General features: G+C 47.6%; 1 protein-coding gene across 5 annotated transcripts in view; it reads right to left on the minus strand.

The window, feature by feature from the left end:
* Positions 1–24,961, minus strand: part of LOC119173868 (solute carrier organic anion transporter family member 74D) — a 159,389-nt gene that overhangs the window by 123,886 nt on the left and 10,542 nt on the right. The window contains exon 1 of one of the 5 annotated variants that reach the window (XM_075895460.1): positions 19,172–19,398. The exons of the other annotated variants lie outside the window; for them this stretch is intronic. The gene's annotated coding sequence lies outside the window, so the exon portion shown is untranslated. Of the gene's footprint in view, positions 1–19,171; positions 19,399–24,961 lie in introns of those variants that run through there. 5 annotated transcript variants of the gene reach the window in all.

The following is a 24,961-nucleotide window of genomic DNA, read 5'->3' on the forward strand; positions in this document are numbered from 1 at the left end:
TAGACGTCACACATGTGCCCACATAACTGTAATTGTTCTTAAGAACTCTGCAAACACACACACGTGCGAACCTGCATGTACACACTTTAAAAAAGGTTGTAGTTCTTACTAACTTAGGTTTACTAACTGCTTGTCATATATGTTACTAACCGGTTAGTAAGTGACGTTAGTAACCTTCAGCTTTACTAACGCAGTAAGTAATAGTTACTAAGGTGTGCAACAGCTACTAACAAAAAACGCCAGGCCTGCGCGGAAGGCGTAGCACAGTCACAGCAAAAGCTAGAAGAGCGGCCTCTCAGAGCCTTTTCGAAACACTCATTGGGTAACTATACTGAAAGCACACTTGCTTGATACCCACTAGGTCATTATTATTAAATTTATTTGTGTAGTAGGCCGGCATTCGCTATGCTATTTTTCGTCATTCTTTTGAGAAGCGTGGTATCCGCTAAGCAACTTCGAGGAATTTTGTGCCAATTGTTCATACAGTGTCTGACGACGATGAGAAATTATGGCTGAAGTGGGTATGCGCCACAGTTAATAGGGGAGCAAAAAGAAGCTTTTATGATGGGTTGCTGCATTGGACGGCCCACTCGTAACGCTGTTCGCATTATGCGACGACTGCTTGTTTTTTCCCTGTTTTAAAACGCTTTATGAGTCATATTAACGCGATTGTTTTCCCGACATCAGGCCTGCCTAAGGCAAGTTTGACAACAAGTAACAAACACCGGCGTAATTCAGTGGTAAAATACTGGGCTGGCACTCAGCGGACACGGATTCGAGCCCCACCGTGTCATTGGCGCTAGAACGCATGCATGATGAAAAGTTAGTAACGGTGCGCAAGAGGTATTAACTACTGCAACCTTTAAGCGTTTGCTAACGTATGTAGTAAAAAGGTAGTAGTGGCCCAAGGGAGTAAGTAGTAGCTGCTGTTACTAACATTTTGCTCGTGGTTACAATCTTTTTACTAACTTTTCTAAGAGTGCACTAGAACCGGAACGATGTGTCAAAACGTAGATTATATATATATATATATATATATATATATATATATATATATATATATATATATATATATATATATATATATATATATATAGATGAAATAGATGATCAGAGTTTCTTCCGGCTACCGTAATAAAAGTTATAAACTTCGAGAATAGTGCAGTATAGGAAACAAAACAATAAAATATTTATTTAATCCTAACAGTTTCGGCTGGTGGACCAGCCTTCTTCGGAGGATGTAAGTGAAATGATACAAGTTCCCGTAGCAGAGGGTCACCCTCACAGTTTAAAGACCCTCCAAAAAAAGAGAGAGAGAAAAAGACAAGCGGGCGAACGAGGTAGCAACAGACAACAAGAAGCAGAAGAAGGAGAGGAACTAGAAAGGAGCGACGGAGAGCCGCCGGGAAAAAAAAAAATATATATATATATATATATATATATATATATATATATATATATATATATATATATATATATATATATATATATATGTGTGTGTGTGTGTGTGTGTGTGTGTGTGTGTGTGTGTGTGTGTGTGTGTGTGTGTGTGTGTGTGTGTGTGTGTGTGTGTTGGAGATGTCAGTAACGCTTTTGTCATCAATCACGTCACAACCACTAGCACACCACGACTTCGTCCATGCAACGATCGAGAGGCGTGAGAAAGAAAGGGCGCCCCGTGACTCCGTGGCGTCGCCAGGAGCGCAGAATCGGCCTATAGGCGTAGACCTCCGCCAGATGGCCGGGGCAGCCGGAAAAGGTCGGGGTCACACTCGCGCGGCTTGATATACGAGCACCCCCTCTCCCGACGCGACAGCTCATTTCGTACGCGCGACCGTTTAATGCGCATGTTCGTGTACAGGGGCGCTATAGAGATAAGCGGCTTAGAGTTAGTGTATTTATTACTCCTAAGAAAATATAGAGTATTGTAGAGTATATTTTTTTGCCACACAGACATAGTGATGGTTGACCCCACGTACTTCCAATGCATTGTCAGCGCATTCCCGGCACTTCCCAGTCACGAATGGCACGCGCGTTATCAGCGTGACATGGCATTCTTGATAGCGCAGTGGTGAGAGACGACTTTTCAATAAAGGCGAGAAAGCCGGATAATACTAATTGTGTGGCATACAAATACTTCCTGAACACTCGAATTTCCTTTTAATTTCTCAGTGCGTATAATCAGCTCTATTTTTCTTTGCACTTTTGCACATCTCAATGCGGCACAAGCAGAGATTTCCTCTAGTTACCGAGAGTCCAGTGAATCGCCTGTCTTCCGACACGTCAACCATTTCGACCGGCTGGCTACACCAAGTAGGCACGCCCCCTGCAAAAACGGCGTGCGGCATCGCCGCGTAGTTGCGGTACCAATGTGCAACCTACGTCACGTACGTAGGTGCAACTCTATTCAAAGGTGGCGTATACAGCAACTTGAAATGAGTGCATTACAGTGACATGCAACGCCATATGGATGCGCCTGATGCTCAGCGCAGCCGAAAAGAACGAAAAGGTTCTCGTGGTTACCCCACTCGCTACCGTCTGATGCGCTTCTTCGCCTACAGAGCGAGCTAAAGTATATATATATATATTAGGGAAGAATGAGCATGTTACGGCGTCAGAGATGCAGTTCATGAACACCTCAGTAGAGAGAGAAAGATAGGAGGAAGCGGGAGAGGAACGAAAGGCTTGAAGGTCAACCATGCAAGCGTCCGCTTTGAGAAAGATGGATGGTTTAGGTAGCAGCTGTGGCGAACCACTTGGTCACCGCATGACAATGTAATTTGTGTTGTAAGTGCGGCTGCGACGGCAGACTCGCGTCACAGCGTGAACGACGTGTACAGTGTATACTGTACACAGAGCCTGCCGGCTACGCCGGCAAACAATCGAGCCATCGTTCACGACCAACGGTACCAGAGCCGAAATTCGAAATACGCATGCTATGGATGCGTTTTTTTTTTTTTTGGGGGGGGGGGGGGGGGTGGCGAATCTCCTTAAAGCGGCACCCGTTCGTCCCTCATCGTAGTACGTAACATGTCATACGCTTTGACTTGCAAGGCGGTGCCGGTGAGAGATTTCTCCTGCGCGTTGTTCAACAATAAAAAATTCGCAGCGTGCGCGTTAACTAAAAGCCGAATTCTCCTGTCTCTCATTCCCCATTAGCAGCCATTGGTATGTACATTGAGCACTATCTGACAAGAAAGGGTTGCTACGTTATACTCGCTGGGCGTAACCTCCTTGGTTTTAGAAAGGTTTAGCGAGCGTTGGGCTGCAGTGCCATGAATACAGTGAACTAGTGTATACCATGAACTCGAGGTGGTTAAATGTGGGAAGTAGATACGAAGCGCAAGCCGTAAGAAAGTGTGGCGTGTGCCACCTCTCGTTTCGTCCTTGGAATGTCCGCTGGATGGCGGTGTTTCTACATGCGGAATATATGATGAAAAGATGCGAGATGGTGGTGCTTGGAGTGTTGACTAGATGGACGAACGGACACACAGACAGATGCATGGATGGACACACGGATGGCTGGATGGACACATGGACGGATACAGGGGCAGATGCAGGGACTGACGCACGGATGGGCGTGCGGACGCACGAACAGACGCACGCACGGACGGGCGGATGGACGCACGGACGGTCACACAGACGGACGCATGGACGGACGGAAGCAAGAACGAATGGACGGACGGATGCCTCGCCCCACTCTCCATCATTCACCCCGTGGATATGCTGCCATTTTTTTTTTTTTTCACTCGCTCCCCGCTTGTACTGTTATTTGTGGGAACTTCATCATGGCTCTGACATTGCACTAAATATCAATGCTACTTACGTAAACACGCTGACAGCATCGCATACTTACGAAAACAAAACTTTGTGAAAAAAAAAGAACTTAGGGGCGCAATATGCGTATGTTTATGCGGCCTGTAGTTTAGAAAAGCTGACTGACATCTCTTTTGATCTTAACCAATGCTAAACTCTCAAATTGGTCGTAAGTATAAGTACTGCAAATGTCACTTTCAATAACTGATTGAGCGAGTGAACTTGGCATGCCAACGTGTATACGTGGATATTAGAAACAGAAATTGTAGCTCGCCACCAGAAACAATGAGCGAGGCGGCTCGTCCTATGTGCCAGTTTCCCCTACTACCCTCAAAGACGTGAATCGAGGGGCGGGAAAAAAAAAACTTCCTGCTTCTCTACGACAATCACACACACAGCACTGCCGGGTGCATCTCTCGCCACCAGTTCCACCCCGAACAGTGCGACCACCCCATGACGTCATAGCAAGCCCTTCGTGTTTATCTATAGAGCCACACGTTGGCATAAACGGTTACGTCGAACCATCAGAAATAACAAGTTACCCAGAAGCAATTATCACCGATATCAGTACATAACGAATATGCGTTCATAACGAATCGACCAAGTGTAACAACGTGACGCTCAAACGCACGACAAGCCTGTGGCATGTTCGTGAATAATGAACACACGCTTACAACGAACACTGCATGTAACGAAGCCCTATCTTTGCACGCCGTATACGCGGCTTCAGTATAGCGAGCTTGTTTTTTTTTTTTTTTCACGCATGTATGCTGGTGTCACGTCTAATTCACACACACGTAGCTGGTTCATAAGGATATACACTCGAACGCAGTAGACACGCACACGTAAGCAGAGCGCAGATAAATAAAGAAGAAGGGAGTTGGCAGTAGTGGTGAAAAGGCAGGGATGGCATTCAACAAACAGCCCGCGCACGCATCCTCCAAATTCTACGGCCGACACGGCGTGTGGTAGGCTGTCCGTCCTTCCGACCGACAGCCGAGACGGGGACGAAAAACCCCGCGCCGATTCTATACCAAACGGGGTCAGTCAGGCCCGCACAAAATACATACGACGAGACACCGGGCGCATCAAGGCATTTGCCAAACGCGTGCGCGGGGCGCCCGAAATGTGAGCGCGCTCACAGACCCCCCTACCCCCCCCCCCCCCCCCGCGTCTCTACTTCCATCTCCAGGGGCATCTAACGTCGCCTCTTGTCTCTCTCTCTCTCTCTCTCTCTCTCTCTCTCTCAGCGCTGCTGCTGCTTTAGGCTGATGTTGCATGCCCCCCCTCACATATCCTCTTCCATGCATTCGTTCTAGCGATAGTGTGGCTATTCTGCTCGCTTGTGCTTCGTGTAGTATTCGCGTTCGTCATCGTCCTTGACCTCAGCGGTCGCTACGGGAGACAGTTCTTTCTCGGCCAAGACTGCGCATCTTTCTTTTTTTCATCCAAACTTTCTTCGCCTGTTATTTATTTGAGAAACGTCGTCGCAGACAACTCATTTCGCTCCACCAATTCGGCTAACGAGAACAAGCTTCAGGGAACGGTTAGGTTTTCCCCTAGGCGGTAAAAAAACCGCCCGTCTCCGATACTATTAATAATATAGTAGATTTAAATAAGGCCCCACGAACGCGGCTCTGAACGAGACGACTGAACTATGAACAGACTTTAAAAATGTCGAGAACAAAGTAATAAAAGTGATTATTAGAGACTGCAAAGAAAGAACTCGCATGATAACGAGTTAGTTCCCCTCTCGAGGAGCCAACTCGACCTAACTAAGCTATTACGGTCTATTTGCTCCTTTGTATGGGTACATAAATACGAAATACTTTCCCTTCCCCTCTCTTTTTCTCCCTGACCCCCCCCCCCTTCCTTCCGCTCCTACATCCGCTGCTGACCGCCGTTCAAGTGTCAACATCATCTGCCAAAGAGTTACTACAATGCGGCAAGGAAAAAAAGTATCGTGTTCCTTCTCATCAGTGTTTGTAAATAATATCTATATAAATAACCCATTACTAACATGTAGTAGTAGTAGTAGTAGTAGTAGTAGTAGTAGTAGTAGTAGTAGTATGCAGTTTTGCTATTACTGCTATGCTATAGATAGGGCAACGCGACAAAAATGTAGGCCCTCTATTCTACTAATACATTGAAACAAATCAATTGATAGGGCACAACTTATACCACGACACCACCACGGCTGCTTCAGAGTGAAGGTTACGAAATCATAGCGTATCACTGAAACGAATACGCATCCCTTAAGAGGCCAAAGGCCAGAACGTTCTAAGCTGTAGAAGACCATCAGGATGTGTAATTGCCACCATCGCGGGCTGTTACCCCTGCCGACTTGTATTTGTATAAACTGAATCAACGGCAAGAGAGCAGATTGATACGCAAAAAAAAAAGGGGGGGGGGGCGGTGGCTGTGCGGCTCGCATTCAGCGTTTCACGACTTCTCACGTATAGCGACAACTGATCAGAACTAAAAAGCCATACGCGCAAAATCTAAACACAGCGGTACCAACGATTCAAAAAGCTAAATCGTCCGCGGACATGCCACGCGATGTACAATGTATTAGATAAAGCGCGGTGAAGAAGAAAACATTGATCGTTGTGTCATGCCAAGAGCTGGGTTTTCCTTAACTCTGTAAACGTGTTTTTTTTTTTTCTGCTCTCCTTGATCCACAAAGAACTGATATTTATACGGACTCTAAAACCGCTGCTAGAGCCTTCGCTTCTGGTTCCGTGTGCAAGGAAGTTTTGAAAACTCTCGCTCAAAAGGAACTCACCCACCACACTATTATTTGGTTGCCTGATCACCTTGGCTTGGAGGTCGGAGGCCCTCCCGATGTCAACGAGCTAGCCCATTCCAAGGCGCGAGGTTTCACTTACCGCGCCGGGACTTGTGCTTCTCAGACAGAGGAATCAGCCCCCAACCTTCATTTTAGGGACATTTTGAGTGCCTTCAACGATATGACGAAGCATTATCAATTAGGCCGTAGGTCCTTTCCACTGCCACACGAAAAGTTGTCTAGGCCACAGGCAATCTCTCTTCGCATGCTTCAGACGGTAACATACTCCTATAGCCCCATAACCTATAGCCATTACTCCGATATTTCAGAACTTTGTCCGCACTGCCACAATTGCAGTGATTTTAACCACATGCCCTGGAGGTGCCCCTCTTTAAAAATAAAAAAATGAAGAATTTTCCGAAAACGCCTTTCATTTAATGCTCACTAGTCCGGTTCTCATACAACTCAAGGCTGTACAGAAGGCCTAAGATGCAGCGGTGATGCTAGACCTCCCCGTCCCTACATGGGAGCGGCCCGCGATCCTACCACTATAAAACGGGGGTGGAATCCTTCAGGACCCTAATAAAGTTTTTCGTCCATCCATCACGGCACGCATGCAGCCATGCGACGATGTGAGTGAGTGAGTGAGTGAGTAAAAAAGGAGTTAGACGCCATCTGTAAGGTATACAAATAAGAGAGAGTTGTAGTCGAAGCATACTTCAAATGCCAGCAAAAGAACACGTGAAAAAAGAGCGCTCGTCCTGCGTCCTTTTTTTCTGTGTGTTCTTGCGCTAGTGTTCCAAGTACGCACCGTTTCTGCGTTCACTGTAGCTCAGATGTACGCGTTTGAAGGGTGCATATAACAGGCGAACGCATCCAACCTTCCTTAAGCACAATAATGAAAAGGCACGCACACAACGCGAGGTAAAAGCCCTTACAGAGGAGCTGAACGTCCTCAGTAACGATCTATTTCAGCTGCACATGCATGCCACACACCCACTTACACGCACTCGACAATTAGCGCCGCACCGTGCACGATTTGAAGACTAAAAAAGAAGTAGATATAATTGGCAGAAAAGAAAAAAAAATGGACGAAAGAGTGGGCATTCATCTCTCGTCCGCACTTTCCCCAGACTTGACGGAGAATAATGCCATTTTGTTGTTGCTGCTGTCGTCGCGCAATGCAGCGGCGGCAGAGGCCCGCTTGAAAGGCTGACGGCCGCCGCCAGGCGGCGCATGAAGCACACACGTTTTCGTCATTAAGCAGTCAGCGAACCGAAACCTTGAACGCTGTGAACTTTCTACAGCAATGCTAGACATATGCATGCTCACGCGAAGGTACAGGAGAACAGAGACGATGCGAACAACGACTGAAGCGAACGAAGAGGGAGAGGGAAAAAATTGGCCCCGTATCTGCATGTTACACTGCAAATGTCGTCGAAAGACGATAGCCATGCGTGTGGAGAGAGTAAAGAAAACGTTTATTTGATGTTCTGCGCAAGAAAATTGGTGAATGGTATTCTGGAGGCGCTGCGTTAAAGTGCCTCGAGCCTGCAGCGGAGCCGAACGAGCGCATCAAGTCCCGTCACACGTGAGACATTAGCGCTATCTGGCAGTTTTCTTTGAAAACGAAGCGCGCGGCGTGCGCGCCCGTCTCGGAGCCGATAAGGTGTAGAACGCAAGGCGACGGGTAGGTGCCACCACCGTGTCGTCTTAACAAAGCGTTGGAAACACTTGCCTTTTCGTGCAAGCGTTGCATTGTCAGCCCAGCGTGATAAACGCTATACGGTCCTTATAATTACTTGTGTATGCCTTTTCTAGTAAGAAGACACACGTACAAAATATTGACGTGTTGTTATGGTGCCTCAGATATGCGCGATAATTGCTTTTTAAGTGACAATCGCACAAATATAAACGCTGAATCTTGAGCAATATTGGTGAATACTGAATCTTGAGCAATATTGGTGAATACTGAATCTTGAGCAATATTGGTGGGCGCTGCGGATGGGGTCGGCCATGTGGAGTATCATTTTGCAACTTTGGTGCCGTTTAGGGTACCGCTAAGGGCGGACAAAAAGAAAAATGTACAGACAGACAGACAGACAGACAGACAGACAGACAGACAGACAGACAGACAGACAGACAGACAGACAGACAGACAGACAGACAGACAGACAGACAGACAGACAGACCAAAATTTTTGCGTTGAAGGTCCCTAAGAAAGATATATATTGTCTTTAAAAAATACGAAATACAACGAACGAATGAGAGCTGATCTGCAGTTCAGATATACCGCTGCCATAGTTACTTAAGACTGCCAGCACGCAACGCGAGAGGTACTGGGATGGATTCCTGGTGTCGCCAGGTACACATCCTTAAGGAAAGAGATGTATACTCACACGAGCATGGCGTTCGGTTGTCCATGTGTTGGCGGCTGATCAAAAGGTCTAGGGTTTGATGCCGGTTGCGTCGGTCGCATTTATATGTAGGCGAAATACCAGGTGGTCGTGTACTATGTCCGGAGCCCTCCACTATATATATATATATATATGGCTCACCTCATAATCACATGGTTCCGGCGCGCGTTAAACCCCAGATATCATCATTGCGCAATGACTAAGTTCTCAGACACACAGCTCTGGGACTCATTGCCATGGTATATTGGGATTCTCTCTAATCTCCACACATTCAAGCTCAACCATAGATCTTATTTGCGCACTCAGCATAATCATTTCATCATAACCACTTTTTTAGCCCTTGTTTATGTGAAATCATGTTAGTGTTATGCTTCTTGTGTTACAATGATTAGTTGGTGTTATTTAGTTGCGTTGTACGTACTATCGTTACTCACTCCTTATGGGTGGTGCCCTGTACAGTCTGTTGACTTTGAGACCCCCCACTGTATCTGTATAATCTCCAATCGTAACGACAACATTTACAAAATTGATTGATTGATTGATTGACACTTATATGGATAATGCGTGCGGCCTATCCTTTCCGCTTTCTACTATCTTTCCCTTCCCAGACTACCTTCCTCCCACTCAACCCACGATGCAAAAGGATGCAAAAACTACCGTCCTCGGTAGGATGCAAAAACTACCGTTCTCGTTAACGATCTGAGTTCAAAACTTGTCGTGTCATTAAGACGGAAGAAAATTTTCCAGATGCATGCAAACCTATGCTTTGTTCGTACGTTAAAGACAGTAGAGAGAAATAAATAAAATGAATAGACAGGGAGCTTAACCTAGACGAACTGGTTTGCTACCCTGTACAGGGGCGGAGAAAAGGGTCGGAAAGAGGATAGATATAGAGAGATATAAAATAAATTAGAAAAAAAACCACATGCGCACACATTCAGAGAGTTCCGATCACAGTCGTTTGGACAGGCCGGTTGAACGCAAGAAGCGCAGGAGCGCCTTCACAGCCTTCTTCTGCGACATAAAGTCCTGTCGGCAGCGCAGGATTCTTTCTTCCGAAAGAGGCTGGTTGTCCAGTTCATCTAGTGCATTGCAGAGTGACTGTCTCTGCGAGCAGTACTGTGGGCATTCACACAGAATGTGCCAAGTTGTTTCATCACTGCCACAATGGTCGCATGCAGCAGTGTCAGCCATTCCGTGGAAGACAGTAAACGTGCATACAACTTATGCTCATCACGCCCTTTTCGGAAGTCGCCTCAAAAGCTTAGAAAGGTTATTGGTGTGAATAATGTTCTGACCTGCGGCCGGCACTGTGGTATGTACTCTGGTGCTTTTAATGAACGCGTGAACATATAACATAGCATATACGTACAGTACATTTTTGTTCAATGGTGCTCTCACGGCTTGCCCATAAAAAAGTCTAATTGCGCTTTGCACAATATATACTATTTATGTATTCTTTCTGGCTCATAAAGTATCGTTCAGTTGTTGCAGGGTACAAAATACGGACGCTCACAGGTGTCCGTACATGTCATAACAGTCATGTTGAAATGCGGTGTCCGTACATGTCATAACAGTCAAGTTGAAATGCGGTGCAGTCGCCTTGTGAAGTGGCAGAGAACTCGGCACTCGGACCCTGCACGAGTTCGGTCCCCAAAGTTCGACGTGCTTCGCACACGGCAGTCAATCGACCGTTGATATCTGAGACGTTGATAACACCGGAGCGAACGTATACATCGACTTTGCTTCGACAGGCGACGGCTGCGACTATACATTTCAACAAAATGACAAAAACGATTTTTGCTGCTGCCGCTTCTTCTTCATATCCTCTTTTTTTAGTCAATTATTGCATTGATTCTGGCGTCATAATTCACCTACGATCATCACTTTTCGGGTCTTATGAGTCATCTCAGGCTCGCGTAAAGGCCGTTTCACACGACACAAAAAGTAGCGATTTTTTCTGTCTGCGAATTCGCTAGCAGCGAAAAAACAAACAAACAAAAAGGGCAGTTCGCTCCCGCCGCAGCGGTCTGCGGCGACATATACCAACGTGTCGGAAATTTTCGCTCTGATCGCAGCGGCGAGAGCGATGTCTGTCCGGGACCCGTCGAAATAGGCTCGGTCCGGTCAAAGCTGTCGAAACTGCGTCAACGTGTTTGTTTTGGTAATGGCCTCTGTTGCGAATTTCGAAGTGTATTTAGATTGGAAAGTGTTCTTAAATGACGAAACACAAGTGCTCTTCGTTACCGTTCATGGAAACTTAATATTATCATGACGCACAGGTTGTAACATATTTGAAAAATTTTATTGTCTGCTACAACGAACGGTGGCCAGAAACGTTGCTCGCCGCTCCAGTCGCAGATCGAAAATTGCGGACCGTTCCCCATGTGATACCAAACCGCTATTAGCGGCGGTTGCGAGCGAACAGAGCGAGTGGAGCGAACGGAACATTTTTTTTTTTTTCGCTGCAATCGAGGCATGTGAAACGGCCTTAAGGCGGAGGAATTTTCGACAGCCGGAGACGCTTTCGTCTGAGCCTCAGTTACACAGCGTTACATCAGCGTTCTCACATTCTGTGCCCAACAAAACGTACCGACGTTTCGCAGGCGGGCGTTTCGCAGGCGGGAGTCGAGCCCTTGACTTAATGTATACAGGTTAAACGCATTACAGGGTTGTCCTGTCGAGGTTAGCGTGTCGCCACTCAGGTGTTGTCGAACGCTATACGCACTAACGCTTTACAAATCATGCAGCGCGGCTCTGGGCAGTTGAAGCAGGGCCATGCAGTGAAAAATCACACGTCACGAAGTGGCCTATACGCATAGTATACAACGTTATATGTACGCACAGAAGGATCGGCTCACTCAGAGATTGCTCCAGACACGGTCGGTGCTACCTACTATCAAGGGAGCGTATATCAGGCCCCGAAACAGAATGCGGAGGTCATTTGCTCTGGAGATGCCGACGTCTTTCGGCGCCAGGAGCGCCACGCAGAGCTGCTATTTATGCATCGTTTGACGCTAAGCGTCTGGACGCGCACAAACAACAACATTGAACGTATAGATAAGTATAAAAAAGGAGCAACGGCCGCTGTGAGAATCGTTGCTTCGAAATAGAACAACGTCGGTCGGAGCGGGCTGCATGCATTCAGCAGCACTTCGCGCGATGAAGGAACGCTGTACGAGAGAGTCGTTTTCGAGCGAGACCAAAGTGGCACGGCGGGAAAGCCGGCGAAAGTTAATAATCCCATTAGGTTGCGATGCAGGACGCCACCAGCGACGCATACAACCACCTCTCTCTTTTCTCTCTCGCTCACACAAACACACGCAGAGCCCCGTTGCGTATGCACATTCCTCGCCGCGGCACTCCATAGTAGCGTGCAGTACTGCGAGAGATACGCGCACGGCATCGACACCCAGAATTCCAGTCAAGAATTCCCGCTCACTCATAGCAAATATGTATGCAGTGAAGCGCCAAAGTTTGCGGGAAGCGGGTTCCACGATCGAAGGCCAATTCAGCCCTGTTTTAGTTTCGTATTTGTATACCAGACAATAATGCGGAAATTACACGAACGTATAGTGCGGCCATAAAAGTTAGTCCGCGCGTAGTGCACGGTATAACACTCGGTTCGATCTGTGACGCTTTGTGCATAGAACAGCTATCTCGCGTATAGCCGTAGAAACAAAAAACAATAACGCAAGTTAGCACGGAAGATTACAGATGCAGAAGTTATACTTCTAAGTGGCCGAAACGATGCATTAGCTGTCCCTTCGGTGCTATGTCTATTCCTACTAGAAAAAAAGTTCCGTCTGATCTCACGCATTTTAAGAGTCGATTCCATGCGAAGCAGTCAGAGAGCAGCCACCTATAGCCAGATTTTTCATCTGCGCACAAGCGTTACGAGTCGGATCTGCGTCTCCGTCTTTCACGAATTTAGCAGTGCGCATATCGCTGGCTTGTTGGGAACGCCGACTACACCGGCGTTCAAAGTGTATAGCTTACGGTACTACGTAACGTGGACAAGCACGTCACAGCAAAGGTGTCCATTTAATTGCAACGAAGCGCACGCACGCTATATGGTGCGATCGTGTGCATGTCATAAGAAGCGGCCATCGGCCTATACGAGCCGCGTCAATTAAGCGTAGTCAATTAATCGTTATTACACTGTTGAGAAGGCGGATAGCGAACGCTGCCAACCACTATTACTAGTTAAGAGCACGTAGCTAAACCCCACTGCTGGGAACAAAAAGTTTTCTCGGCACGCTGCACGCCTTCCTCAAGGGTACGCGAAGATGTGCAGTTGCCGCCCGCGGTGATAGTGTAGGCCTGTTAGCGACTGCTCGCCAGAAAGCATGAAGCGTGACGACGGAGGGCACCCGCGTCGCGCCAACGCGGCGGCGGACTCGCGCTGAAAACGAGCCCCATCGGAGTAGCAGCATCTTCGCGATGAGCTCATTAGCGGAGCCGAATGCAGCCTCTGTTCGGGGAGTACGACGCATGCATATAGCGGAGGCAGCGAACGAACAACGCAGTGTGTGTGTGTGTGTGTGTGCGTGTGTGTGTGTGTGTGTGTGTGTGTGTGTGTGTGTGTGTGTGTGTGTGTGTGTGTGTGTGTGTGTGTGTGTGTGTGTGTTTACACAGTCGAGGCCGTTGGCTGATCACTCCCTCGGCGCACGAGCGCATTAGCAAATAGAGCGACCGATTTTTATCGGCGACTTTTCTCTCCGCAGCGTCATTAATTCATACACTGCTGCAACGCTCCCCATTCCTTTTTCCCTGACTTCGAGTCTCCCCCCTATATCCCCTTTCTTTTAATCCAACTCCATTCTCTAAGAGATAAGATACGCAATATACAAATATGTAGTCCACCATTCAGTTTCACTTCCCATTCCTTTTGTTCGGAGCTTGCATACGAGATGCAGTAAATGCTGCAGGGGTGAAAATTCGCAATCCATCGTCCCGTTTAATCCTACAGCACGGCTTGGGAAGTTTCAACTACTCCTGCATACGCACAGTTTCGCGAATTCGCTAACAGTAATAATAATATTCGAGATTTCGCGAGCCCAAACCACGATAGGACAATGAGGTGCGCGGTACAGTGAAGGGATCTCGAAATTTTGACCAGCCGGTTTTCTTCGCAAACTCTTAACATCGCACACTGCACGGGTCCTAAACGTTTTCGTCTTTACAAAAACAGAGACCACCGAGGCAGGGATCCAACCCACGACTTTCGGTTCAGAACCCGGGCACCTTGAGCACGTCACTACATACACTTAGGCGGGCCTCGAATTTGCTTGTTCCCTGTATTACATATTTTTATTGTCACTCTCTCTCCTTCCTCTTGAGCCAATGACAAAACACAGCTCCACAACCCGTGTTATATTGCAACCTAGATACCTCGTCGACCGTATACACTGGAACACGGCGAGCTCAGTGCTTGCTGCCATATTGAAAAGCGTGTGGCGCCATCTGTTGCAAGCGCGGCGAAGCAACACTCAACTGCCAGGCGAGCAGACGCTCTGGAAATCAAACGCGAAACTTCACAACTCGAGTACGGCTGTAAGCGTGTTTCGTGCTGTTCCTGTGGTGGAATTTTGTGCTGATTTCGGGTGAAACGTCGAGGAGACCGTCATCGACAGTGCAGAATGTCTGCAGCACGTGCATTGCAGACTACGGAAGCAGCTTCATAGGGTACGTGCTATTGAGATTGAAAGAAACACGAACAGCGGAAAGCGTTGCTTTCGACTCAGTCGAACTGCGGCGTGCCCTGCCTGTGACAAGCCAGAATTTGTGCTGTAAGCCAGCGTCAACGTAGCGCTAGAATCTAATTCCAACTAACGCTCGTGCACCACATGTGTATCAATTGCCAGTCCTGCCTGGCACTCGGAACATACAGTGCAAAAGTGGTAGCCAGAACAAGACATTAAAATGCTACGGTGACGCCAGCCGATAGCACGTGTAGATTCGCCTAGTGACAGTCAAGACATGTCGCAGTTCGACCGAGTCGAAAGTCATGCTTTCCGCGCCGTTCACGCATCGCGACAGTATAGCCGTTGCAGTTGTACTAAACATGCGCGGTGCGTGCATACACGCGTGATTCGTAATACGTATATCCTATTATTGACATGCGGCCTGCGAAAAAGTACGGCAATAGTTTTGTGACTCGTACTACAGGCATACTGCACGCAAATCGCTGCTGTAATGTGAACCAGCTGGAGTCGCGCTTGAATAAACGCAATAAGTATACTTACTTGTACACTTCACTGGGCTCATAGTTTTTCCTGCTGATTGCGATTATAACCTATAAGGCGGTGGAGCTCGGCGTTTTCAGTTGTGAACGGAAATCTGTGCAATCGCAAAACACCGCACCGGCACGATTCCCGCGATGCGCTGTGAACTTCACAGGCAGTGCTCGGAAATCCCTTCCACTTACGCTGGTTGTAGTCGCATCAGATGACAGCGGAGCGATACCCAGACGACATTCTATAAGCGGGCGCAGCGTGAACGGGCGCTTTTTCGCATTTGAAACTCCCAGAGCCACTGCATTCCATGCCAGCAAGGCGCGCCTTGGCAGTTGCAAACAAATTATGACGTCTCTGGGAGCGAGGGTATACCGCCAAAGGCGCCTGGGTGCGAGATCGGCGTGCTCTCGTGTATGCCTATACTGCGCAGACACGCGGCATTTCAATATTACGGCGATGTACACATACCCAGGCGCGCTATGCGCAAGTATAGCCCCATGCCTCCCCGTCGCATGCGCGGCTGCGGCGTGATGGCGGGCATTTATCTACATGCTCGCACGCTATACAAAATGCGGGGAGGTAATTTGACCGGCCAAGGTAGCTTACACGCATGCACAATCCCGCGAGTCTGCAGAACCATACACTTAAACATCACCACCTAGTTGCAATGCGGGCAATTTGCTTCCCGTTACAAAAAACTCCAAAGGGTACTGCAGCAGTGCACACGGCTGATATACAGCCTGCGTGAGCATAAAATAAGCACCACCACCCCACACACACACAACCGCATATTTACGATACGTTATAAGATCGTCAGTTGAAGAAACTTGTATGGGGGGGGGGGGGGGGGCTGCGTTGCTTTACCCACTTTGCGCCCCTCCCCCACTAATGGAAAAACCATGCGTGCACCTATGCGCGGGCACCTTTTTTTTCGCGTATATACGCATAAACCAGACCACATAGCCAATTCAGCACAGCCCGCAGCAGAACCAGTTGTATAGCGCGAAGTAATTGTACAGCACCAGTTGCGGCATGCAGCGTCGATGAATGCGTGGTATACGAGTATGTGCTTGGAGAACGCGCAGTTTTCGCGAGCAGTATATGAAAACGCATTATTCGTGTCGTGCGAACAACGCGCGCTGAATTTCGCGCTGTTATAACGATGGGTCGGCCTTCGTTGTTAGCGAGTCGTGATGACAGGAAACTGGCATGATGACAGGAAACTAGCACGCTTAGGAAAGCGCGTATTTGATTCGCTTTCACTCGCTCCCTTACATATTTGCAGGCAAATTACGTTTGTTGCGATACGTCTCCAAAGAAGGAGTCGGCTATTGATGTAACCATGAGAGTACAAAAGATATTGTTACAACGAAAGCAGCAGCAGCAACAAAAAAAAGTCACATTAAGAAACGTGAACTCGGCATAAAATTACTTATCTTGAGATTGGTCTGTCGTAATGTGCAGTCGCTAGCGTGTGTCACAGAACGTCGTGTCGTCGAGAGCAGTATAGCACATAAAACGTGTTCAACTCGCATATCGGAGGGCTATATCGAAATGCCTCTTGCAATTCTTATCGTTCATACAGGCTTGTTCCTCGTATAAGATGCTGCTGATGGGGTTCGCAGCTCATATAAGAGGTTGCTGGTGCAGGTCTGTTGCTCACATGGAGCTGAGCAATGCTAACAAGCCTGTGTGATGTGCTGTGAACAGCAGCGAGTGCACGTTTTCTCTCTCTCTCTCTCACTCTCTCCTTCTACGTAACTTCGCCAACGCCCAGCGTACAGGGTAAAAAACTAATGTTTGTTCTGATTAGCCCTCCCCCCCCCCTTTTATATACACCGCCACACTTTTATCTCTCGCTGTCTGCGGAGCTTAAGGGGACACAAAGAGAAACAATGACTTCGTTTATATCGACAACCTGGAGCGGAGCAATGCTAACAAGCCTGTGTGATGTGCTGTGAACAGCAGCGAGTGCACGTTTTCTCTCTCTCTCACTCTCTCTCCTTCTACGTAACTTCGCCAACGCCCAGCGTACAGGGTAAAAAAGTAATGTTTGTTCTGATTAGCCCTCCCCCCCCCCCTTTTATATACACCGCCACACTTTTATCTCTCGCTGTCTGCGGAGCTTAAGGGGACACAAAGAGAAACAATGACTTCGTTTATATCGACAACCTAACTGTGAGAACTCCAGTGCGATATGTTTGACTTTAATAAGTTCATTATTGGCGAAGAAACTCAAGGTCATTATTGGCGAAGGAACTCAAGGGCAAAGTTCCGTTGTTAAATTTCGCGCCGAAACCTTCGTCATGACGTCAAAATTTTCAAAATCTATTTTTCGTATTTTAGCGACATTTGGCTCAATGAAATTTTGTTAAACTTCGCATGCTATAAGTATACGCCACCCACAGACGACAATGTACTTTTTTATCGATTAGAAGCTACGTAGGACCAAGTAAGTATAAACGCCTTCGAAATTGATGACGTCACGGTATTTGGTGCGGGAATCCCACGGTGACGTCTCCAACCTTCATTTACTTTTCGCGGGTTCTGTCGCTTACCAAACGTCGCCTCGCGGTGAAGAGTGGTATTTTCGGGATTGTGTAATCGTACTTCAATAATAAGCGAAAAATTGTTTTGCTCTTTAGTCTACCTTTAAGTTGCGTAACAGTACAATAAGCGAATAGCCGCAGTGATTCTCACCCCAACGCAGTTATACTTCGAACCAAGTGGCTACGCTGAAATGCATGTCCTACGCGCGATTCCTGTTGATGCGAAAGCCTCGCCGAAAGCGATATACAGGATGGTGCAGGGCTCTCATGTGACGCAGCTCATCCCGGCGGATACTGCGCGAGTACCTTCCTCCGACACGAGTGATACAAGCGAGATCTTGGAACTGCCGTAACGCCCGGAACTAAAAGTGTTGCGACAATCGATGGTGTGCGATGCCGCTTTCGGCGTTTCGGGCGCCCACATATGTGCAAGCTAATAATATATTTACATATATTTACATACATATAATTTACGTATTATATATTATAATATATAATATGTAAATATAACTCTGAATTATATGCAACACTTTACTCAAAGTCTCACACACTTGTCTGCGCGCAGTCCGCACGGGCGACATAAGGTGGCTTGCCTCAGTAACCCGGGAGGCATTATAATAACGCCACATCGGGCCTTGTACGCAGGATATACCAGGTATGATGTAGGAATAGCAAGGAACTTGTGTCACCAATACATGGATATCACGCGACATTCTACAGCCAGCCATGAGATGCGAAAACGCCTGTGTTGTAGACCATATACGTCGCATCGCCCCGTCCCATGCCCTCTCGGTAAACGTTCCCGGTTCAAGCTCCAACAATTGGCTCTAAGGGTTCATGCGCCGCTACAAAAGATGGGTGATGACTAAGAATGGAATGTTGAACTGCCGAATTGTTCAAGGAAATTTAAAAAAAAAAGATACAAGAAAAGAAGTTACGCATCGGTGCAAAGCACGGTTGCCATGAAGTATACAGGTTAATGTTTACTCGTAAAAACTGATGATCTGAGAAGGCGCGAAAAAATCCGACACGCCGAATAGAAAAACACAGGACGCACTTCACTGCGCAGTTTTAATCGCGCCTTTTCACACCATGCATCATAACCAACTAGACCAAATTTTTGTAATGCATCAAGCCTGTTCTGTCGCTCTAAAGACGGAGCTTGATGATCACACGAGGGCAAAAGTATACATAGGATCCAAACAGATGCGTTCGTGTCCCTTACCTTCAAGCTTTATCATTGAATGTATCGCTACAACTAAGAGCATCGGATAAAACGTTCCAATTTACGCTAGCCAATGCATTCAGCACGCTTGTTCAACGATCGAGCCATGCTACGAGTACGCAACGTTCTCGTCTTGCCTCAGAAAATCCGGCTGCTCCGGGACTCCGTGGACGTCGACGAAGCCAGCCACTTCGAGTGTGAAGAGATTCTCGCTCAGGAAAGAGCCTTATGCAGCGAGGCCTCTCGCATATCGTCGACGACAGTCTTAAAAAAAATGCCCCGCCACGCTGTTCCTTCCCGGGCACCAGACTGCCCCGCTTTGCGAGTAAAAGCACAGCGATAGCCGGCGACTGTGTACAACCGCAATCACCGCAACCGAGGACGATCTCGACGACTGGCTTCCCCTCGGGTACGTGGTATTATAACCGCACCGACTGCATCCCTGCGATGACGTCGAAAGGGGGGAAGGGATGAGACAAACAGTTTTTCGATGCGGGGGTAGCGGAAGACAACCAATGAAAAAGAAAAAAAAATGAATTAAAGGACACGGGGGGAATAGTGCACAAGGGAAGAAGGCTCACGCGGCAGCGCTGGCTTCCCCACGCGGACGACGGCACCGACGACAGCGCCGGCGAAAAGGGAAAGGGCAACCTCGCGAGAAAGGGTAGGACTTGGGGAGAGGAACACCGCGAAGGAGAGATGCCGGCTTCTCAGAAATGTGTCGCGACTTACGTTTGCCGCGGACTTGGCCCGAGAAGCAGCGCTTTTTTTTTTTCTTTCTTTGGCCGCTTTTTGGAAAGTCGCGGTCACTTAAACCGATCGCCACGCCGCCACACTTACTTCGAACGCTGTTGGCCCGTCAGCCGAGAAAGACCGACCTCCGTGGAAGCTCTCGTTATAAAACACCGACAGTGCAAAAAGCCAGCTGAGGGCCGAAGAAGGCGGGCGATCCGTACAAGCGAAGATGCGAGGCCAGGGACGAAGAAAACTACAAAAGAGGAACAACCAGAGCGGGCGGGCGGGCCGTCAGTGATGCAGTCGGCATTCCACAGTGAGTGAGAGAAAGAGAGAGAGAAAAGCGGCGACGTCTGGCGAATAGAGTTGTGAAGCAGTGCAAAGATACCCCGAGATACATTGAAAGGAACGAGACGGAGAGGGAGAGGCTTCGAAAGGGTGACGGCAGTGCGCGTTTCTTTTCGGAAACGCCAACGAACGGAGGGGACCGGGGAGAGGCGACGCCAGGATCGAGCGAATACCCCCTTCTTCAAATGGCGCCGAATTGCGAGTGATGAGCGGAGATTGCCGGGCAAGGCCGCTTCCACATGGTGCCGTCGTCGACTGGTCCACGGCTGACGAGGCGGCCGAGCCCGTACATTCTTCCGAGTATCACTTTGTTGCGCCCCGGTAACACGCACGGCGCCGCACTTTTCTTTTTTCCTAGACTCGACGCCAACGAGACGGCCGTGACGTAACGCGGTCGCAACCACCCGAACACGCGACGACGAAGACTGGAAGAGAAGCCGACCACGGGAGGAGCACGTCTTCCACTGACAGCAGCTCCGGCTGCATATGCGGAACAGCTAGAACTTGACACAAGGACGCGCAGTATTGGGCGGCTCTTCTGTGTTACACTCTTGATCGGTCTTTTCTCTTGGCGCAGCTTGTCGCATGCATCCTGGGCGAAATTGAATTATCGCCGCTTGTCGAGACGAATTGCACAACGTATTGGCAGCGACAAGCGTCGACGCAATGAAGCTGTCAAATAGCAGCTACTCGTACGGTGCCCGATAGGAGGCCGAAGTGGCACAGCCCGGGGCCAACTTCCATGAACACGGATCCAACTTCACTTTCGTGAGGAAAAGGGGCATGATTGGAAAGCCTTTTTGCGCAAGCCGTCGCTTTCAACCAACCGTGCGTGTACAATGGCTGATAAATCATGCGGAAGGAGCCTGGGGCGAAACAGGCCACGGAGACTTACGGAACGATCGACCGTATCGAAACACATATAGCATAGCATAGAGATAAAAGAAAGTAAGGGAATTGTTCGAGGACCACGTTTCTTTGTTACACACAAATGAATCCAACAGCAATCGAACCAATAGAATCGTATGGCACATTATTCGTCGTTTTTAGCTGAATACGCAAGTTTAGCAATTGCCACTTAACTCGTATACGTAAGCCTAGCAATTACGACTTGACTTTGAAACGAATTTAAAAGAAATAAACGCATCCTTTCTGCCGGTGGCATCCGAACCCACCACCTTCGAAAACATGGAAGCGAAGCGTTCAGCTCTTAAAACAATTTTCGCAAACCTATCACGCAGAGGAGGGGACTATATATACAAGGAGCTATCGGTGATGGAAAGATTCGTCAGTGCGCACTTACACTTTTGCTCTGTTGTGTTCCTTCGGCGAAAATGTGAATTTGTGAACGAATATCGCCAAGCAACGAGATCCACGACGACGGTATACACATGCCACTTAGCAGAGCGAGAAACCGGTGACATTCACGACTAGTCAGTTTACGGTATATATTACCATAACCTGTTCAAGGTGCTGCGAGCATATCAAATAACCCATGGATGATGTTACAGAGCTTCAGACTTCTGAAAATTCACAAAGCGCATAGCGTAGTTACCCCCCTCCCTCCATAGCAGATGGTAACGATGAGCTCGTTCTCTCTACTCGGACAATCAAAATTAGTGGCGCACATATACTGAATTACCGTATTTACTCGATTGCAGCGCCACCACAATCATAACACGAGGGGTGGCTTTTGGTTGCGTCGAGAATGAAACTCGGTCATTTCGATCATCTTTTCGGAATTCGATTGTAACGCGAGGGTTGAAATGTAACTTAGAAGTGTGGCAGCTTGGGCTAGATGGTATGGCATGACGATAGTTATAACGCGAGAACAATTAAACCACGACACAGAGACAAGAAGGACACGAGCGCTAAGTTAGCGCTCGTGTCCTTTGTGTCCTTCTTGTCTGTGTGTCGTTAGCGCTCGTGTCCTTTGTGTCCTTCTTGTCTCTGTGTCGTCGTTTTGCTCTCGCGCTGTAACTATCGCCAGGCGAGGGTCGACTTTAACTATATAGCAAAGATCTGAAGAAAAAATAATAAACCTATCGCGACATTCGAGTATATATACGCGTTATTGCTGCACTAGAAGAGTGCACAATAACGCGATCGGCATGTTAGGTTGCCCATCTGTACTTGGGTAACAATAATGTGCGCAAAACAAAAAAGTGGAATCAATCATAGCATAGAGAACAAATCAATATATCACTGCTAGGAGCGGATATCTGAAACTTGTCAACACTGTGATCCACAATCATTTCGCCAACCGCTACACTAGCCGAGATTATTTGCCATCATTTAGCTGACATTGTAAAGTCTTTTAGAACACTGTTAGAAAAAAAAAGTAATCAGTAAACGCGTGTGTTTACTTGTTCACGGAGTATTTCACTACCTTCGTTGCATACCTTTGCTAGCCAGGAGTTAGTACGGCTTGTCAATTTTAGCAGTTTCTAACCAGGAAAGCTTTCCTATAGCGCTTGTAACTTTATAAAGTAACTGCTAAGCCGCCTACGTTGCCAGATCTTTCGTAGATGCCGCAGTACATTTTGCCGTAATAGTGACATAAGCAAAATTTAGACAAAATTGACTACATTAGAATGGAAGTATCGTGCTACGTAATGACACACACACACATATATATATATATATATATATATATATATATATATATATATATATATATATATAAGTAAACAGAAGGGCACATGCTGATGAGTAGAAAACAAATTATAAATTATATAGCTACGAAACCAGTACACGCTGTGCAATCCTAAAGTATAGGGGAGTGTTCCGGAACTCCGCAAACTGTAGTGCACTTGTTCGTATTATCCGAGCTCCCGAGATGCACTGAAAAACGGTATACGGTGTAGTTATAGCGCAAAGAAGGCCCGTGCAAGCCAATCATAAATCATAATCGACAGTGTTTTTTGGCTATGAAAGAACTGTTCGTCCAGTCGGTAACTGCAAATTCTTCCGTAAAAACCGGGTCGAAGGCTCAAACAAGGGCCATCAATGGAAAATATAACAGTTCAGCTTCACAGCTATAGTTGACGTGGCGCATAGGTTCAAGCCTTTCCCCTAACGGAAAAATGGGGCTAAATGAAGCTTGCCGCGGGCGTGCTAAACATACTTTATCGGGGCGAAGCTCCTTATAGCGGCACTCGTTCGTCCCTCGTAGCCGTTGTAGTATTGTGTAACAAGTATAACATTTTGACTTCCAAGGTGGTGCCGGTGAGAAATTTCTTCTGTGCGTTGTTGAACAATAAAAGATAGTGTTCAATGTACATGCCAATGACTGATAAGGGGGAATGAGAAACAGGAGAATTCGGATTTTAGTTAACGCGCACGCTGCGAATTTTTTCTTGTACAACAACGCACAGAAGACAAGAAAAGGTTGCTATGTTATACTCGCTGGGCGTAACCTCCTAGGTTTTAGAAAGGTTTAGCGAGCGTTGGGCCACAGTGCCATGAAAACAGTGAACTAGTATATACCATGCATGAACTCGAGGTGGTTAAAGGTGGGAAGTAGACACGAAGCGCAAGCCGTAAGAAAGTGTGCGTGTGCCTCCTCTCGTTCAGTCCTTGGAATGTCCGCTGGATGGCGGTGCTTCTATATGAGGAATATATGATGAAAAGATGCGAGATGGTGGTACTTGGAGTGTTGAATAGGTAGACGATTGGACACACAGACAGATGCATGGACGGACGCACGGATGGCTGCACGGACGGATGGACGCATGGACGGACGCAGGGGTGGATGCATGGACGAAAGCAGGGACGGACGCACAGATGAACGTGCGGACGCACGAACAGACGCACGCACGGACGGGCGGATGGACGCACGGGCGGCCACACAGACGCACGCATGAATGGACGGAAGCAAGAACGAATGGACGGACGGATGCTTCGCCCCACTATTCATCATTCACTCCGTGGATATACTGCCATTTTTTTTTCTATCGCACTGCACAATGATATCTGCTACCAGCTTCCTTCCTCCACGCCTGGAATGGAACCCACGTTATTAGCAGCGGAACAATGTTGCTTACATGTAACAGCGACTAGTCATGCGTGGAACAATAAAATAGAATGAAAGCCACAAATAAAACGTGGCGACGTGAATTGACAAACGACCTCGACTAAACATCAGATTACCGTATCAGAAACGGCTTATTTCCGACAAAGCCACGATTGACAGAGCATCGATGGTTGGAAAACGGCGAACACACAAACACGCATGTGACCGGGGCACTTTTGAGGGCCTGGTTTCTGAACCCACACACATTACTGTTACATAGCTGGCATGATAGTCCCAGGTACCGGGCCTCTTGGAAACTATAACTGAACCTACTGCATGCAGCTCAGGAGATGCTTACGGGACGGCTTTATGCTCTCCCATAGTAGAGTAACTAGTATTCTAAATCGTTAACCACTATTTAGGGGCGAAGCTCCTTATAGCGGCACCCGTTGAACAATAAAAAAGAAGAGAAATCGCAGCGTGCGCGTTAACTAAAAGTCGAATTCTCCTGTCTCTCATTTCCCATTAGCAGCCATTGGCATGTACATTGAGCACTATCTGACAGGAAAAGGTTGCTACGTTATACTCGCTGGGCGTAACCTCCTTGGTTTTAGAAAGGTTTAGCGAGCGTTGGGCCGCAGTGCCATGAATACAGTGAACTAGTATATACCATGAACTCGAGGTGGTTAAAGGTGGGAAGTAGACCCGAAGCGCAAGCAGTAAGAAAGTGTGCGTGTGCCACCTCACGTTTAGTCCTTGGAATGTCCGCTGGATGGCGGTGCTTCTATATGGGGAACATATGATGAAAAGATGCGAGATGGTGGTACTT

Source organism: Rhipicephalus microplus, chromosome 5 (genome assembly GCF_043290135.1).
Source record: "Rhipicephalus microplus isolate Deutch F79 chromosome 5, USDA_Rmic, whole genome shotgun sequence".
Classification (NCBI taxonomy): Eukaryota; Metazoa; Arthropoda; class Arachnida; order Ixodida; family Ixodidae; genus Rhipicephalus; species Rhipicephalus microplus.